Genomic DNA, 19,746 nt, shown 5'->3' with positions numbered 1-19,746 from the left:
CTGAAATGGGGTCAAGATGAAGAGTTTGAAGCAGTGGTATTTCTACATCTCTGAATCTGTGGACACCCATACTACCATACGATATAGAGGGTATTTTTCAAAATGTCTTCTTCCTTATGCACTGGCTTACGCACATGCAGCACAATCTAATGTATAATAACAAATGCTCTACTATTCTATGCTCCCACATGTTTTCCAATAAAAATGGTGCCTCACTTGTGTGGAAGCCGCGGGAGGAATGGGTCCAAATCTCAACTTGGACACATCACGTGATTCCATAAAAAACAGATCCTTTATATGCAATATGGGTAGCTGTGGATTTGGCACCTAGCTCAGCCAGCACCTAGGAAAACCTAACAAACTTGCACATTTTTTAAATCTAGACACCTGTGAGAATCCAGGGTGGGGTGACGTGCATGGCACTCACCAGGTTATTTTACCCAGAATCTCTTACAAACCTCAAACTTTGAATAAAAAAGACAATTTTCTCACATTTTTGTGATTGAAAGTTCTGGAATCTGTGGGGCGCCACAAACTTCCTTCCACCCAGCTTTTCCCCATACATCACATTTTTCCACTCAAATCTAACCATTTTCTTGCAAAGAATGTAGCTGTGGTTTTTGGGCCCTAGCTCAACCGTCACCTAGGGAAACCTGGCAAACTTGCACATTTTTGAAAACGAAACACCTGGGAATCAAACAAAGGTCAATGGGAGCCCTTGCAAGGGGACACACAAGAGGGACGAGAGTTTTACCGTCACAAATGGGGTAACGCTGAGTGGTAGGAATTTTGTGGATTCCTGTAGATTCTGGAAGTTACCATCACAGAAATGTAAGGAAAATGCGTGGTTTCAGGCATAGTTTGAGGTTTGCATGACACTGTGAGTAAGTAAACCTTGTGGAATCCATGCAAGGCGCGTGACCCTAGATTCCTTTGATTGTCTAGGTTTAAACAATGTCTGCAGCTGGTAGGTTTCTATGAATGGCGGATGATCATGGCCCCAAATCCCGCAGCTACCCTATCATGATCTTTCCACATAGTGCTTTAGGGTCTGTTGTGTCGTTCTCTCTTGGACCACCCACACAAGTGGGGTACCGCTCTTATCGGGAGATGTGCTGGAACTTAGGGTGCTTCCCTGCAGATTCCAGAAGTGTTCCTCACAGAAATGTAAGATAAATGTGTGCTTTTAGTCACAGTTTGAGGTCTGCAGGGCATTGTGGATACGAAAATGTTGTGGGATCGACACAAAGAACACCACCCTCAACTCCCCCAGGTGTCTAGTTTTCAGAACTATTAGGGTCTGGTAGGTATTTCCAGGAGGCATCCTACTCAAGCTCAAAAAGCGAAGCCATTTACCATTGCAAATCTGACAATATTGGGAGTTAGACACACTCTCCTTGTCCATATGTAAAAACAACACCCAAAATAATCAAATGTCCTCTCGCTTGCCATTGGGCTGTGATTCTTTAGTACACAGAGGAGCAGGAAGACTGATGCTTTTGGGGTGAGGGCTACTTTTCGTGTTAGGGTGGGACCTGATGTTAGAATGGGCCAGACCCACCCCAATATTTTATTTAAAAAAATATTATTCCTGACATATAGTGACTTTTTACTCCCTGGGGCAAACCTCCTGTATGCCCCAGTTGGGGGGTGGGGAGCCAAAGAGACTGGGTTTTCCTTCTTGTGGTGGGGCTGTGGCTAATGGCAGAGTGCAACACCCGCTCGAACTTATTTTGCCCCAAAGGTAAAATCCCTTATGTCAGTTGGAATGTATACCCCTCAGAGGCATATTTGGGGCAACCTCCCAAATTGGTATAAACCTCTCTGCAGCAGGGGGGGAAGAAAGACAATGCTGCCTCTTCTGGGGTGGGGATATAACTCGATGCCAGAGTAGGTCACCCTTCCTTTTGTTTGTTTTGTAATCCCTGGTATTCAGTGGGCTATCTGGCCCCCAGAGGCAGATTGAGGGTAAATACCCCTATCTACCCCATGGGGGTAGAAAGCCTATGGGCTGCAAGGTAAGGGAGAGCACAGGCCCATGCACAGGGAGGCCACCCCCACCCAAAACAAATACTGCATATATGCAATCCTTGGTGTCTAGTGGGCTTTCTGCTCTGGGGGGACAGATTGAGAATTATCCCCCCCATTCACCCCCAAGGGGTCAGAAAGATTGTCATCATATTTTATGGGGGGTGGGGGCACAGCAATGCCCATAGTGCGTAGTCACTACCCCTATTTATGTTTTCTATGTTATTGGTGCATAGTGGACTTTCTGCCCCTACAGGACAGGGGCAGATTGGGAGAAATCACTCCATCCATCCCCTGGTGGGGCAGAAAGATGGCCAGCATATTTTTATGGGGGTGGAGGCATGACCATGCCCATGATGGACAGATCCACCCCTATTTATTTGTTTTATATTTCCCTGGTGTCTAGTGGGCTTTCTGCGCTCGGGGGGTCAGATTGGGGGTAATCACCCTCACCTGCCCCTGGGAGGCAGAAAGACCACCAGCATAGTCTTTGTGTGTGATGGGGGAATGACCGTACCCATGATGGGTAGTCCTCACCCCTATTTCTTTTTTTACTTCAGCCCTGGTGTCTACTGGTTTCTATCCACTTGATGGGGCCAATTTGGGGTAGGAAGACTGCAAACATGAAATGTGCTGGGGAAAGAACAAGCCCTTGCCTAAAGGGTTTTTCCCCAATCACTGGTGTCTAGTGGGTGGATCCCTACTAAGGGATCGCTCTCCTGTGGCCCTTTCTAAAAATACTTCTCCCATCCTAATCAGGGCCCAGGGGACTGAGGTATGCCTTGCAAGCACTGATGCAGTGAAAGTAAAACAAGCCCAATGGCTTGTTTTACTTTCACTTTAGTGTAGTAATGTCAGCGTGCTGATTGTTATCAAACTAAAGGCTAAAAATCAAATGAGGCTACTCTGAAAGCTCTCCCCGAGAAGCCCGGATTTAAAAAATAACAATGGAATCCTTTTAGAGCTCTGCACCATAGGGGCCTTTATATGCCTCCCCAGTGTTGGCCAATGGCAGATAGACGCACTGTGGAGGTAGTGAGGGTGTCGGCCATTGGCCGATACCCGCACTTCAATCAATCAGTCAATCAGTACTTGAACAGTGCAGCTTATCACCCGTGAGGGTATCCTGGCGCTGGGCTGTGGGTCTCAGTTGGATGTCAGGTCTTGAGTCCCTGCATGGAATCTGACAATGATGGTGATATTCAAAGGTAGAGGGGAAGGGCATTGCAGGTTTTGGTGGCAAGGTGGGAGAAGGATTGTCCTCCAATGCGACAGCGGCAGATGCGTGGTGTCTGTGGAGGTTTCTGGTTGGTTGGTGGACCTTTAGTTGGTGGTTCATGTATATCAGTCATTGGTTGTGGAGGGCTTAGTAGGCATGGGTCAGAGCTTGAATTGGCATCTTTTCTGGATGGGGAGCCAGTGGAGGTCTCTCAGCAGCAGGGTGATGTGGGTCATTTAAGGCAGGTTGAGGATATGTCTGGCAGCTGCATTCTGGATCACCTGGAGTCTTCTCCTGAGGTCAGTGGTGGTGCCTGCATATAGTAAGTTGCCATAGTCCAGTAGGCTAGTGATGAGAGCCTGCATCATTGTTTTTCTGGTGCTGATGGGAAGCCATTTGAAGATTCTGCGAAGCATGCGGAGAGAGTAGAAGCAAGTTTAGGGGACGGCATTGATCTGTCATTTCATGGAGAATTTGCTGTCCATGATGAATCCAAGGTTACGGGCATGGTCTTTCGGTGTGGGGATAGGTTCAAGTTTGGCTGGCCATCAGAAGAAATTCCATAGGGAGGTCTGGCTACCAAAAATCAGCACTTTGGTTTTGCCCGTGTTGAGCTTCAGGAACCAGTCTTTCATCCAGGCTGAGACGTTCTTCATGCAGCTGTGGTTTTCATCGTGGTGGGGTCAGCTGAGAGAGAGAGGAAGAAGTGGGTGTCATCTGCTTAGGAAATGATGTTGATGCTGTGGGTGCTAGCGGCTTCATGTAGATGTTGAAGAAGGTGGGACTGATGGATGAACTTTGCTGGCCCCCGCGATGATGCGCTTGGGCTGTGAGATGCAGGGAGTGAGGCAGATGCTCTGTGTACTTCCCATGAAGAAAGATGCCATTAATCTAGGGGCGTCATCTTTGATTCCGATCTGGTGTGTTTGGGTAATAAGAGTGTGGTGGGAGATGGTGTTGAAGGCTGCGGAGAGGTCGAGAAGGATTAAGGTAGCTGATTCTCCTCTGTCGAGTAGTGTGTAGTACTCTGTAGAGTAGTGTGTAGTAGTGTGTGGATGTCACATCGATATATATATATGGACATCAGGATGCAGGATAACCTGATGGGGTTTAGAAAGGCTCTCAAGACCTGGCTATTTGCGCAAACCTACACATAGCTCGTCTCGCTGTGACACACTTAACGATCAGCGCCATGAAACCTTCCGGTGACCGTGCGCTTTACAAGCTCCTATTAACATAACATAACATATATATAAATGTAGTGTGTGTAGTGTGTAGTACTCTGTAGATTAGTGTGTAGTAGTGTGTGGATGTCACAACGATCAGGGCCATCTCGGTGCTGTGGTTGGCTCTGAATCCTGATTGGGAGGGGTCTAGCAAGTTGTTTATCTCTAGGTGTTTGGTGAGTTGGAGGTTGATGGCTTTCTTCAGGACTTTGGCAAGACACAGGAGCCGCAAGATGGGCCATAGCACTTAAGGGGTTAAATTGACCTTTTGACTATCACCTAGATGTGAAGGGCTATAGAGAATACATGATTTGTACATAATTTTAGATCAATATGAACCTCAGTGTTTTAAGGATATTGCTGTTTGGAATAGATGCAGCACCCCTACGTGTTGTGTTTTATAGACTGGAGATTCTTCTATGTTGGTGAGGTTCTCCATACAGTGACGGAGGACGAGAGACAGACATCAGCATGCAAAAAGGGAGATGAAAGAATTGGACTCTAAAACCCCAGTAGAAAAGCAGAAAGTATTCAGTCCTGCTGCAAAACAAGACTTGAGCAAGAGTGCTCCTAGACAGTGCCACAGAAGTGAGGATAGTACATCAGAAGCTTCTGAGGTATCTGGATGCAAATCTAACTAATGACTTTATACAGCTCGAGACCCCAGATCAACATTTAAAACCTCCTCACAGGGTTTACAATCTAAACATACAAATTGAAGGGGACATGACATGCATAACCAAAGCAGTCTTCTAGACATAATTATCTGATGCTTATGAGATCATCCTAGTGGAAGAAGACTGGCCTCCAGCATTCATTAGGAAAGAACCCTGGGGAAGAAAGTCATAAGGGTGGTTTTCTCTCCCATATTACCTGTGAATATCAGGGAAATTTATGGCAATTAGTGGCCCATGAGACAAGCTCAAGCCTTATACAGAAATCAAGTGGGATGGGACAGGCACTCAAGTCCACATGATTTGAAATTGTCTGCTATGCGGATGACACTGAGCTGAATATTTCTATTTTTATTAACACCTTAGGTAACCAAATTAATTCCAGCTCCTACATGACACAGGTCACCAACAGGTTGAAAGTAACTGCCATAAGCTTAATGGCAACAAGACAGAAGTGATCTTACTTGGTAGGTCGTTGGACTATCGGTCTTAAAGCAGGTGGCTTAGGGAACTTGGAGACATTCCACAGCCCGTCCTTTTTGCCAGGAACATATTTGACATACTCAACAAGGACCTTCCTATTGTTGATCACATCATCTCTCTGTTGACCTTGTGTTTTGTTTTCTGATAGATGTTACACACCTGTGATACCTAGCTATCCCTGAAGACTTGGAAAATGGTGATTCAAGCCTTGGTGCAGTCGTTTGGATGACAAAAATGCTCTCTTTGTAGGCATTCCCACCTATTTAATGAAAAGACTGCAAACATTCAAAGCTTTTTATCTTGGCCAGTACTCAACTTCCCTATCTATGTTTCAATGTCTATCAACCTCAATTCCCATCACTGACTATCCATGCGCAAACAGGCTCTATTTATCATTTTTTGCTTTGCTCACAAAACCCTGCACAAAAGGCTCTACTTCTTTACACCTGCTAGACTATTAAGGTCCTCTCTCCTTATCTTGCCTCTGTTTGCCTTATCTTCTGTTCTAGATTAGGATGTCGCCCTTTGCGGACAAACGCTGAAATAATCTTTCTCACACCTGATCAGTGACCTTTTGATGTTAAGAAAATGATGAAAACTTGGCTCTGTTAACTTCTCTGTTGCTTCCAAATTTCACCTTCCTTTGCCACTCAGGAAGTGTCATGATACCCTTTTCAGGTGACAGCTTACTCTATAAAAATCACACTAGTATAACATAGCTTTCCTCCAACCTATGCCATAAGGTTTTTGCCCAGCTGAGGTATGCTTGATTTTGATTTGTCACCTGTTTTAAATACTGTTCATCATACCACTTTATAAGTCTGGTTATTGGTTAGGATACACTGGATTTCCCTGCCCTATAGGGAAGGGATTTCGATGCTTTTTGGTGAACAAGATATTGTAAGAGGGATTTGCAGGAACACATATCAGTGTAACGCTCATCATTTTATATATATTTACATACCTGTGACAGATTCACTTGTGATATAGAGTGAAGCATAGCAATATTGCATTGTCCAATGGTGGGTACAGTCATTTTATTCAGTGATCAATCAGAATCGTCATTATGGTAATATTATCAAAACCCAGAGTCTCACTATCTCAAGACACGAGTCTCGTTGAAATCAAGAATGTCTTTAAATATAACTGCTATGTCAAGTTGTTTTATGAACTCATTATAGCTCAAGGATCTTCTGGAAAGGGGCTTGTCTACTTGCAGATGGAAAAGTGATTGCTGATCAGGATCCGTCTTCCCTAATCCTGTGATTTTTTTCTCTCCTTTCATTTAGTCCATAATCCTCTAACCCATTGTCCCAGTACTAGTCACTTGCCTACTGAACAAACAAAGAGAGCCCTTCAGGATCAAGCTTCCCACTCTTGTATTTTAATGTGGACTGATCTCTCAATCCCTTTTTACACTTCTAACTGGGTTATAACCCTTCTGGCCCCTCCCCTGAAGCCTTGAATCCCAACCACTTTTAAAATGAAGCTCATGCCTCATGGAGGTAAATGCCCGAGTCATTGTATCTCTAAATAGATTTTCCCATCTTTCTCTAAGATTTGGTAGACCCCTCTCCAATCAAATAACTCTGCTGCACTTGCAGCAGAGCAACATGAACTGACAAGTCTTGCTTTCACTTTCATATTTCTCTGAACGCCTTCTAAACCCCTTAAGTTTTAGGAACTACATCCAGTTCCTTTGGAAAAGTGCCTATTCAGAAGTGTGTTAAAGTGTTTTGCAATCAGATTTCCTGCGTTTTTAGAATGTACTCTTCTTGTTCTTTCCAGGGTTATTTGATTTCATTGTGTCTGGTGGATCTATCTCAAGATAAACCACCATGTTTTTAAGGACACTTTGAGATAAGAGAAAACCCTTGTCCTCAAATTATATTTGAATGTGTTTGTCCATATTGTTTCTTGAAGTGTCCTAATGTTCAAGTGTTTCAGCAACCCATATTGCTTACACAGAGCCACCCTTAATGGATTTATTGGATGCAATTGTGTCTGTATGGTAATACTCCTGTGATTCTCATGAGCATTTCTGGCATGACATTGTTATTTTCTTCCTTGCACTTGTTCAGCCCTGATTTGGCACAATTAGATTCAAGGTTTTTTCCTCTGACTAGGAAGTCTTGTTAGGTCTCGCCTAGGCCGCGCTTGTGCTGCCTCTTCGAGACATGCTGTATCCAGGTATGGACTTGAAGCTCCACCCATCTTTTCAATTGGCTCCTGTTACTGTCCTTTCTAAATGGTTGCTTTTGATCCATGAAAAGTCCTAGTAGTCCCTCCTTAGTACCGCCTTTTCTCCTTCTGTAACATCCCATGAGGACTGGTCCTCTTATGTGTGTTGTTACTCGGTATGTTGTATTTATAGTCTGTGAGCACTGTTTACTTAAATGTTTTTCTCCTACTGCAGGCACGACATGCGTTCCTGCAATGGCGCCCAATTTTCCACTCTCTGCTGGCTGTCTGCTCCTCATTGCCGCCCCACCTCCAGGTGCCGCACTTTAGGTTTGAGCACGGCGCTTGTTTTTCTATTTTGGTTAATGTCCATTTTTATATTTTTATTAGCAATGGCAGCCGAGCGATAATTTCAAAATGCACAGCCCGCCCAACTTGCACCTCTTCATCTTTATTTGTTATTGGCAGGATGGCACGCTTTAACAATAGCGGCCGCTCGCCTTCCTTTTCCTCGGAGTAGCAGCCAATGGCGGACGAACATCTTTATTTACAAAAAGCGCCTTACCCGGCTCCAGCGCTTCATTTCTTTATTGGAAATGTCGGCCGAGCCTGATATTTTCAAAATGCGCATCTCACCCATCTTGTTTGATTGAACCTACCAGTCTGTAAGTGCTCTGCTTTGAAAAAAGCCCTTGCAGACTTAGACGTTGTGTGTGAGCGCTACAGAGATGGGCGACGAGTGCTCTGGCGTTTTCTTACATTTACATTCGGCTTTCTACCCTGTTTATTGTTCTAAAAGAACTGTAAAAAAATGTCATTTTGTTGTCGGTCTTGCACCGTCGCGCACTCCTCACAGCCTACCCCATCACTTTATCCTCGCAAGCAAAGATCACAATACCCACTAAAGTGTCAGTTATTGTTTTATTAACTATGTGGTGCATTAAATTGAAGTATTTTGTATTACCTGCGATCAATACATTATTGATGTAATATTGCATGCACTGCACACAGTTGGAAATGTTTATTACAGCCATGGACAATTGTAAGATCCTCCGTAATGTATTGGTAACATGGCGCCTAAGTATGTGGGCACACAAGTCAAATTTTTAAGGTATTATTTTCTTCCTGCTGTTTGAAGTTCTTCCCATGCTACTGTTCGTAATTTGTTGAAAAGGCTCCGGCTGGGAGTGGGATGGCTGGTGCACCAGCTGTTGTTTATGCTGCAAATGTATCCTCTACCCAACTTCCAGGGCTTCAGCCAGCTACTGCTGGCTCAGTCTTAGATGCTATTCTGGAATATTCGATTGGACACTTTAAATGTGGTGCCTCCTTCCTTCTGAAGCCAGTTGCACCTAACAATCAGCTGGTTTTGGGAGCCAAGCCAGACTTCACAAAGATGCATTCTGAACCACACAGTTGCAGAACTTAATTGTCCCACCAGAAGTCCACTTATCTCCAAGCAGAGACGGGAAGGAAATGAGCATGCAGCACATTCTAACGATCCTGGTTTCAGTTGTTTTTGAGAGTTGCACCCAATACCCCCAGTTGATTGCAGCGGATGACTTGAGACACTGACATGCCACTGCAGATAGAGCAGGATGAAGCCTCTGATGATTATAGTAAGAATTGTTGACTAGTAGTAAACTGACACGTTTTTTGTTGGTAGAAGTTCACTGTGTAAGACGATATAAATATAAATTTATAAAGCCCTCTGGCTACAGTTTCCTGCGGCTGGCTGAGTGAGACCGTGTGAAGAGGGGTGATCATCCGGGGGTTCAAGAATCATAAATTGAAATGTATGATCCTTCTAATTTCTGAGCCAAATTGATGTTCAGTCAGTGACATCCTAGTCAGAAAAGGTCCTCTCTTTTATGGAGTTTTCTAGAAACTATGTGCTGTGAATTTTAATCTGTGTACACGCTTTATACACTTAAAGCCGAATATTAGTCAGAGTTGGTTCCAAACCAATCCCCATTTGATGCAGATGGAATGGCATGCATTCCTCTGGCTTCTGAGGTGGAAAGCTGTTCAGTGCTCTTACATGTGAAGTCACTGGGATGTGTGATCCGCCTGCTGAAAGCGGCTCCTCTTATCTGGGGGTTTACTAGAGGTGGACAAGCAAGCAAACTAAAACAGCTGAGCCAAGGACCTTACTAGGCTTTAAGAGTTCATGCACTAGCTGAGCCATGGAAATGTTTGGCATGTAAATTGGGAAACAATCATCTTGTAAAAATGATAGTCTCTTTTCAAATCAAAAATGCACTTCTTTAAAATGTGGCGGTTTAGTACATCAGATTACATCCCTACATTAAGCGGCATTTAGTAGGTGTATTCATACACACCACTCCATGACACCACACTCTACTCAAGTGTACAAAACTATACTCAACACCCCTGCACAACAAATAGGTGTACACATAACACATAGCAACCGCACATATACAACAAAACAACAAAATATAGGCAAAACTATCCACACAGTTCCACACAACACAGTTAAATTCCACACATTTCCAATCCACACCACATAATTCAACACCAAACCACATAGTCGAACTCAACAACAAAATTGCACAACACACCACAGACATCAAATCGAAACCACAGAATTCTGCATCATGCCACAAAATTCAACTACGCGTTATATAATTAAACACCACTACATACCACCTACAGAACACAAAATACCATTCCACATAATTGCACTCCAAAACACACAATTACACTCCACATAATTCCAGTACACTCAATGCCACATAATTACTATTCACATAATTCAACTGCACACCATGCCACATACTTCCACTACACAAATCCCCTCCACACCACACAATTCAATGGCCCACAATTCCACAGCTAACAATTCCAATCCAACTCACATAATTCCACTACAAACCACATACATACAATCCATAACACGTAGGTAAAACAACATGCCATTTACAATGCTAATAGCGCTAACTCAAACAAATGCGAGACCTATTGCATTTTCAATACTTGTTTTTTTGGGTGAGTCGTCTTAATGTTGTTCAAGTAGTATGTTTGTAGTTTTTTTTCTTAGTTTTCGAAATTCAATTTGTTGAGGTTAATTCTGGATCAGATTCCAGTGAATGCTTTGACACCTGAGTGAATTACTATCGAGTTGGCCGTAAGTGAGGAGTGTAAAGTGCTGTTGTTTCTAGAGTAAGTTTGGTACTCGGGTAGAAGCCCAAAAGCTAAAGCGCTGTTGTTTTAGTGACTTGCTGGTAGCTCAGATGTGATATTTCCATTGCTTACTGAGCGAGGTATTCACTGAGGTACTAACCCAGAGTTTATTTCCAGCGTGGATTTCATCCGGTCATCCAGCTATTAATTTAAAGGGCTAAATAGGCTTCTGTTGGGCAGAATATGTTTGCTAGTAAAAGTGGGATGATTAGCCCTCATTCATTATGACTATTCTTGTGGGAAGGGAAATGCATAAGAGAGAATAATTAAAGTTTACATACAAAAAATCTCATGACCGACTAATATCAAAGGGCAGGTTTAGGTAAAACCCATGAAACATACATTAGGAGATTTCATAACTAATATGCTGAGAATCATTATAATAAGGTTGTTTTTTAACAGGCTAAAGGAAATGAAATACAGAGAAGTTTAAATTGTAAGAAATATCAAATGCTTGTCAAACTCACCAAAACACTGAAGAACCACTATTACTGATATTAAAGCGAGACATAGTGGCTTTGCCAATGCTTGATAAAGTCTATGTTGAGGTTTCTTCAAATGCACAAACACTTTGCAAGCAATGGTGTCCTTTCTTGGTTGGAAGCAAGATGGACTAAGTGCTATTCCTTAGCGTGTCTGACCTGCCATGGGACAGAGATTGCAGGTAGGATGGTTGACATCAGTGGTTTATCTGAATGGTGGCCTTTGAGTTGGGAGAACATGGACCATGGGATGGGTTATGTTAACCCCTAATTCCATGCAGCTGGACGTGCTACTGAAATATTCCACATTGTCTGCAATGTGTGCGGACAGTGACCATTTCAGAGTTAGTAACATAAGTGCGTTTATAAAAGAGAACTTTCACTTCAGGACCGAGTAAACAAATACAATCCCTATTCAAAAATGTCTTCCTTTTAAAGAACACAATGTTCTTTTATTCACCAATTACTAAAAGGGGGATTAAAATATGATGTAACCGTCGGGTCAACAATAGACAGATATTTGCAAATGTTGTAATTTCCAGATTAATATATCAAATGTGCCGGGACAAAAAGATGAGAAGTGCCACAGTTCCTCATTGTCTTAATTGTTTCAATACATGTTCACATTCTTTTGAGGAGGCTTACAGACACTTGCACATATGTCGAGACTGAGCAGCTGTTATGCATTAGTCACATTCTTGAATCCGGAAATACAATTAGCTACACCCAAATATATACAGATTCCTTTTTCATGCAGGATTTAAATAAAAGCATTTTCAGGGTCCTAACCCAGGCCCCTGCAGCACAAGGTACCCCCCATTTTTAAATTTTACAGATTTGTTTTGGGGGAACTTGATCTGCAGGTATTGGAGCGCTTTACATGAGCACCAGTCACATTACACAAGGACACATCATGTTTTTTTTGTAGGCACAAGGACATAAAGCGATTTCCCCATAATCAATTCAAAGTTTCGTTAACCTGATGTTTCCAAAGAAAAAGCAATTGAGAACGGGCCATTCCGTCTTGAATTATGGGCCAGATGCACTAAGGGCCAAAACAGTTTCAAACGCCCCAATATGGCTTTTGTGGCCGTTACATTTATTTTTCTTATTTACCAATCCCATTTTAGGAGTCGGAAAAGATTTTTCGACATAGCTATTTGCAAAGGGTGAGTTGAAGACTTCCCTTCCAAATATGGAATCAGTATTTCAAGTATCAATGTTTTGCGACTAAAATCCAGTTGTAAACATTGATATTTTACCAACACCTCAAGGAGGTGATAATCTATTTGCAACAGGTAGGGGTTCATCCTGGGACCTCTTCCTTTCGAGAATGTAAAATAAATAAGAGGAGGCAGGGCTCCACGGGACGACTGCCTCCTCTTAAACAAACAAAAAAAAGAAAAATGAACAAACTTTTCTTTTTAAACCCTTTTTGAACTTTAAGGAATACAAGCTACATTAAAAAAAATTGCTTTATTTAAAAGCATTCACAGACATAGTGGACATTTTTTGCATTGACTTCCCACCCACAGGTAGAACGGAAGTCCTGCGCAGTAGTAATCTGTATGACAACATGGAACACAACAAATAAGATCATGGCACTGACCATATAAAACTTACTAACTAGCCTGCATCTCTTCAAGGTGGATCGGAAAGAGGTAGTTAAGACTGATGTAGCCAAGGTTCTATCCGACGGCAAAGAAGAGAGAGAAATGAAGAAAAGACAGGTACCAATCAAAACACTATCGGAACGGAACCCACCACATAAAATCCTTAGCCATGCATTGAAAATTGCATTTTCACAATCCTTATGATTTTACTAAAAATACATACCAAATAATCAGCAATAAATGGGTATACAGAGATGTACATTTTCTACATCGATTTTCTATCAAAACATATACTGGAGAAGGGGTGGAGCCAGATTTCATGCACTAAGGACGCAGTGCAATGGAGCTCCCCGCTGCCCGTGATCTCCCTGGCCTTATTCACTGGTCCTTGCCTCCATCCTTCCACGGGGAAGGCTTCCTGCGGTACCTGGGACCTCGGCAATATGCCTGGGTTGCCTCATGAGTGAAGTCCAGGGTTTGTGGCCAACGCATTCTCCCGCAACGGATCCAGAGTGCTGGACAAGATGGTTACCCTCCCTTTGATCGCAGTGGCTGCATCATTGATGCCCTCGGCAGTGGGAATCCTAAAAGGAGCTCCCTCTTATAGCTGGTGGCCCCCTGCATCATCCCACAAAGGGTATACAGATAGGCAACAGTGTTTGGACCCAGGACATCACCACCTATGTGGTTCCGCCCTCTTCTTCAGGCTACTTTCCAGCTTCCCTATGGCCATACTGGTGTGTGTTGTGGGCCTAATGCCCCCTTTTTCTTCTTTTGTGAGGGGGCCTGTGATCTGACCGGCCACCTGCCATACTGCCACACTGCCATCAGAGCCCTTGGGCTCATACGTTTTACTGCTGGCCCCCTCCCTGTTTCCTTGATGACTCTTCTACATACGCCCGCTTTCTTCCTGGCTTTGCTGAGGGGGCAGTGAGATGGTTGTCCCTTTGCTCCACCGCTCCAAGAGCCCTTGAGCTCCTACGTTTGGTTGTACATCCTATTCTCATCGGGCTCTAAAGGTGAGCTGCATTTAAGGGTGCCAAGGCCCTACGTCAATATACAATATTTTGAGGTGGGAAGGTGGTTGGCTGCAGAGACTTTTTTGGGGCATTCCAGGCCCCTCTTCTTTGTTTTTGGCCCTGTACCCCATTTGGTTTGGGGCCGCCTGTGCTTCCTTCAGGATCCTCGGTCTCCTGCTGATTTATCTCACTTTGTGCCATTGAGGGAGTTGGTGGGCTAGCCTGTGGCTCTGCTTTTGGTATGCCTTAGGAGCCCTTGCTATTTCTGGGTGCCATTATGAGGTGCACTCAATCCCCTAAAGATGCTGCTGTTACGAGCGCCCCCCCTGCAGGGGATGAAGTAGGGTGCAGGCTGCAGAAACACCACATATATGGATGACAAAATTGATAAACTCCTGGCTGCCATCAACGCTTCTGGGGTGTGCTTGGTTGGCAAAATCGACTCCCTTTCCATTGAGCTGGGTCTTATCTGAGAAGATTCACGAAAGGTTTAGGAGAAGGCCACTGCCTTGGAGACCAGGTGACAGACACTGATGGCAGCTGTTCAGTCAGCTGATCATTGCATCTAGGCTTTTGAGGAGCAGCCTCAGCATCTGACTACCCCCCTGGTCCACCGTTCTAGGCGTAATAACATCTGCATTGTTGGACTACCTGAGCATGCTGAGGGGGATTTACTGTTGGCTTACCTTGAGGCCTGGCTCCAGGGAGTTGTGACCCAGAAAGTCTCTCTACCTTCCATCCTTGGAACGTGTGCACAGGGTGTCAGCCTGGGAGCCTTGTCCTGGGGACCCACTGCAACCAGTAGTGGCTCTCACCTGCATTTCAGGGACTGGTATCATCTCCTGCAGCAGGCCTGTGCTCACGGCCCATTTGTGGTGGGCAATACAAAGGTGTCCCTGTATCCTGACTTCACCCTCCAGGCTCAAATGCAGAGGGCATCCTTCCTGGAAGTAAAGAAGAAGCTGCATGACCTCCTTGCTCTTCCCTGCTCTCCTGCAGGTCCAGTCTGAGAATAAAATACATTCCTTGACCAGTCTGTCTGCGGCCAGGGTCTGGATTAAACTCTACAAAAAGGCCTACTCTCCCTATTGCAACCCAAGCACCAATGCTCTTGGCGGCGAGGGGCAACCCACCCTTCCAAGACACAGGTTGCACATGAACAGACAAGGGCAGTAGAGGCTGCTGTCACTGTGGGTTTTGGTGGGGACTTCTTGTAAACCACAGCTCCAGAGGGCCGATCTTCCGCCTCAGATTCTGAGGACTCCGCAACTCTTGGTCTTGAGGGTATTCTACATGGGGTCATCCCAGGGTCCATGGATGAACTGGTTTGAAGCGCTCCACTGGGCTTCTCCTGAGTGTTTTGTTTTGTTCATATGTACAATGTTTATGAAGTGGGTTGGTTTACTGGCTCTTTATTAATATAGGACAACAATTAGGAGGAGTGAGAAGTATGTGTAATGGTTTATCCTCAGCTTCACTTTTCATACACAACAATACTTGAGGACGGTTACCTTATTTTGTTGGATCCTATTACAATCCACAAGACGGAATGTTGTGTTGCCACTGTCTCACTCGGGTGTATAATTGTTCAACCATGTAAATCATTGACAATCAGTGTGCCCTTGTGAGATATATTTTACAATCCTCACCCACAGGCACCACCTATGGCTTGCTTCATCATCAGACTCTTGTCCCGCTCACCTAGTGTGGGGGATGGGCTCAACATGTTTGTAAGTGGAGTTCTTAAGTTGTGTGGTTTTAGGGATTGTGAGAAGAAATTCAAATTACCTGCTGGATCTTACTATTTTTTGAATAGTTGGTCCATTGTCAAGGTTAAAACAGTGCGATGTCATTGGGGAGTGGTGGCCCTGTAGATCTGAGGTCGACATGTGTCAGCAGTTAGAATCACACTTGTGTGTCAGACGGCTAAAGGGGTCATGCACTCAAATCATACAAACCAGTATTTTTGACTTTTTCCCTGTTGCATTTGTCTGAGCGGAGCGAGAGAGAATCAATAGTGTTATGCATTGTACTTGTTTTCTCCCATGCAGTTGTGTGTCTTGTCATGCACACTTGTGTTAAAAATGTCTTATAGTCTATATCACAGTTTAAAATAAGTATTAGGTACTCTGAAAAATGATTTTTAAACAGAAGGTGCATCAGGGTCTCTCCTGATTTTGTATGACTCACTTCGTCAAAGGACAGCGCCCACATCTCTACCTATTCCGCTTCCCACACCCTGCATCAAGGGGCGTAAGCCGGCTGTCTCCAGTTTTATCCTCTTTCTTGTCATGTGACCATCACATGATCAGGAGGTCTGTGAAAGAACTATACATTTCTTGGGATATGTAGTTCTAGTTTTTTTCTTTTTTCTTTGTGGGATGTGAATCAGTGTCTGGCGATTAGATGGTGGTGTGTGTGAACTGGGGTTTGGTGTCTTTCACCTCTAGGGCAGCAGTTTCTTTCCTTTGCTTTCTACCCCTCTTGGGGCAGATCAGATGTTTGTGATGCTGATCTGCCCCAAGGGCATACTTCATAGTGTTTTATCATGTTAACTGTTTTATTTCTTGTCATCATTTGCATTTGCCATCTCAATGTTTTATTTCTCCTTTTTATTCTAGTGCAAAGCTTTTGATTTCATTAGGGGCAACTCCTGCTAGCGAATTCGCCTCTGCAGTTTGTGTAGTTGCATGTGTTTGGTCAGAAAAATGTTTGTACTGTTTAATGAATATCATTGCCCAGCATGTGTGTTTTTTTTAATGGTGTAACAATTGCAGCATATTAGATGTGGCTAGACTGAATGATCGCCACTTTCCTGAATACATTCCTCCAACATCCCAAAAAAACTATCCTTGTTGTAGATTAAGGGTGGGCGTAATATGCGTAAGGGACCTACGCGGAGGGGCACGGAGATGGAACCAATCTCTGCACTCTCCGCATAGTTCCCTTACGCATATCCCGCCTCCCGCCCGCCTCCCACCCGCCCTATTGAATACATAAAAAAATACAAGTTTAAATAACCTTACCTGATCGGCGGCGTCCCCGGCCTTCAAACCTCTTCCAGCGCGTCTTCTTCTGCGAACTGCGCATCCGCATTCCCCGGCAGGAATGCGCATGAGCTGGCTCCCGCGCATGCGCAGTTCTCAGAAGAAGACGCGCTGGAAGAGGTCTGAAGCCCGGGGATGCCGCAGATCACGTAAGGTTATTTAAACTTGTATTTTTTAATGTATTTAATAGGGCGGGCGGACAACTTCCGTTACGCCCTGAGTGTGCGGAGATTTGCCATGTTTCTCCGCCTATTATCGCAGAAGGCGGAAGGGCAAATCTCCGCACATTCCGTGAGCAGAACGGAGTTGTCCGCCCACCCTTATCGTAGATATAGAGTCTGTGTCCGAGGAGGAGTATGAAAAGAGAGTCATATTTATTGCCCCAAGTGTCCTTCTAATCCTGGCCTATGTGTGCCCACATGTTTTAAATTGTACCACACATAACATAACTGTTGGGAGCAACCATGACGGTAAACGGAATTGACTGTGGTCTGTATTGCTGTATATTTCCTTTTTAGATACCTTGTTGGCAGTAATTTGATGTTCTCAGTTACTCCTTTTGTGTATGCAGTTAGTTGCTTGTTCATCTTCTTCCAATACGTTGGTTCTTTCTATACTTTTTCTTAAATGCTGTTTTTAGTTGGAAGTTTTTTTTCCTACCTGTGCTTAGTGTGTGTGTGTAATCTGTTCATCGTGGTAGTGCTTTAGAAATGAAAGTGGTGTGGAGCTTCATGGTGAGGTCTGAGTGGTTTTTGGCTGTGAGTGTGTGTGTGTGTTGTGACCAGCAGCAAGTCACTACACACATACACACCACCACTAAAACGCCAGTCCACACAAATACCACCAGCTTCCAGGGGGTGTGGTTTTTGTGTCTGAAATAGCATATGGCTGGTGTGTGTGGTAGGCCTCCGGCTGGGGGCATGTATGAGCTGGCATGTGGCTGGTGGTATGTTTGTAGTGACTTGATAATGGTAACTACACACACATTGCCAGCCAAACACCAGTTAACACACTCTGTAGGCTGCCAGACAGCATGTCCTGAAGGTGTATGAAAGTGATGAGCCCCTGAATGGTGCAGTTTCCCTCATGCCAAATCCATTGAGTATGTGTGTGTACTTGAGGAGTAGATGGTTGTTCAGTATTATTTGCCATTCCTGTTTTTCTCTGCCAGGGTGTACATTGTCTCTAAGCAAAATCTAGATATTTTCGTTAAACAGACACCAGAGGGACTCCAGGGTGGCTCAAATGAATCCTTCAAAGTACTGGGAGCCTCGCATTTCCTGCCACCCAGAGTTCCCTCATATCTACTGATAAAAATGGTACCTCACCAGTGTGGGGGAGCCTAGTGCCTGCAAAAGGGCAGGATACAAGATGCAATGTGGCAACATCAACAAAAGTGGTTGCTGCAGTTCATGGGCCTGGATTTGGCAGATACACTTGAAAATCTACCAAACCCAGTCATTTCTAAATACTAGAAACCTAGGGGAGTACCATGGATCCCACAAAGTTTTCTTAACCACAATGCTCTGCAAACCTCAAAATGTAACTAAATCACATATTTTCCTTGCATTTCTGTGACAGATTCTTCCAGAATCAGAATAAATCCACAAAATTCCTATCACCCACTTTTTCCCCACTTGTCCCAATAACAAATGCAGCTCCCCAAGTGTGTGGCTGGGCCTAGTGCCTGCGACAGGAACGGGTCAAACTAACATCAATTGTAGTCCTCACAAAGGGACAATCCTTAACCTTGGTTTTGAAGTGTTCCTGTCACGGGCACTAGGCCCAGCCAAACAAGTGGGGAGCTGCACTTGTTTTGGGACAAGTGGCAGAATACTGGGTTGTAGGACTTTTGTGGATTTATTCTGATTCCAGAAGTTTGCATCACAGAAATGCAAGGAAAATCCGCAGTATCAGACAAAGTTTGAGGTTTGCATGGCATTGTGGGTAAAAAACCTTGTAGGACCCACATGAGACACACCACACGGGACTCCCCAGAGTACCTAGTTTTCAAAATGTCTCGGTTTGGTAGGTCTCCCATTGTGGTCGTCGATCCCCAGCCAAAAAAACGCTGCTATCCCCTTCGCCAAATAATATAATTTTGTGACAGGAAATATTGATGTCTCCACATTGTATTTTGGGGACCTTTAAAGTTGTGGGTAATAGGCCTATTCACAAAAGTGAGGTACCATTTTTATCGGGTGTCTTGAGGGAATGGTAGGTGGTAAGAAACTTGTTGATCCCTGAAGATTCCAGAACATGTGAGGAAAATGTGTTTTTTTAGCCAAAGTTTGAGATTTGCAAGTGCTTCTACATAGGGAAACCTGGTGGGTGCCACACAAGTCACCCCATCCTGTATTTCCCCTTTGAGTCGGTTTTCACAGATGTGCTGGTTTGCTAGGTTTTCAGGAGCCGTCTGAGCTAGGGCCCAAAATCCACATCTAGGCACATTGCAAAAAGGGGTCAGTTTTCAGTGAACAAATGTGATGTGTCTGTGTTGCCTTTTGGGCCCTTTCAAATAGCGGGCACTAGGCCTACTCATACAAGTAGGGTGCCATTTTTATTCAGAG

This window comes from Triturus cristatus, chromosome 10 (assembly GCF_964204655.1).
Source record: "Triturus cristatus chromosome 10, aTriCri1.1, whole genome shotgun sequence".
Classification (NCBI taxonomy): domain Eukaryota; kingdom Metazoa; phylum Chordata; class Amphibia; order Caudata; family Salamandridae; genus Triturus; species Triturus cristatus.
Note: the sequence above shows the minus strand (reverse complement) of the source record.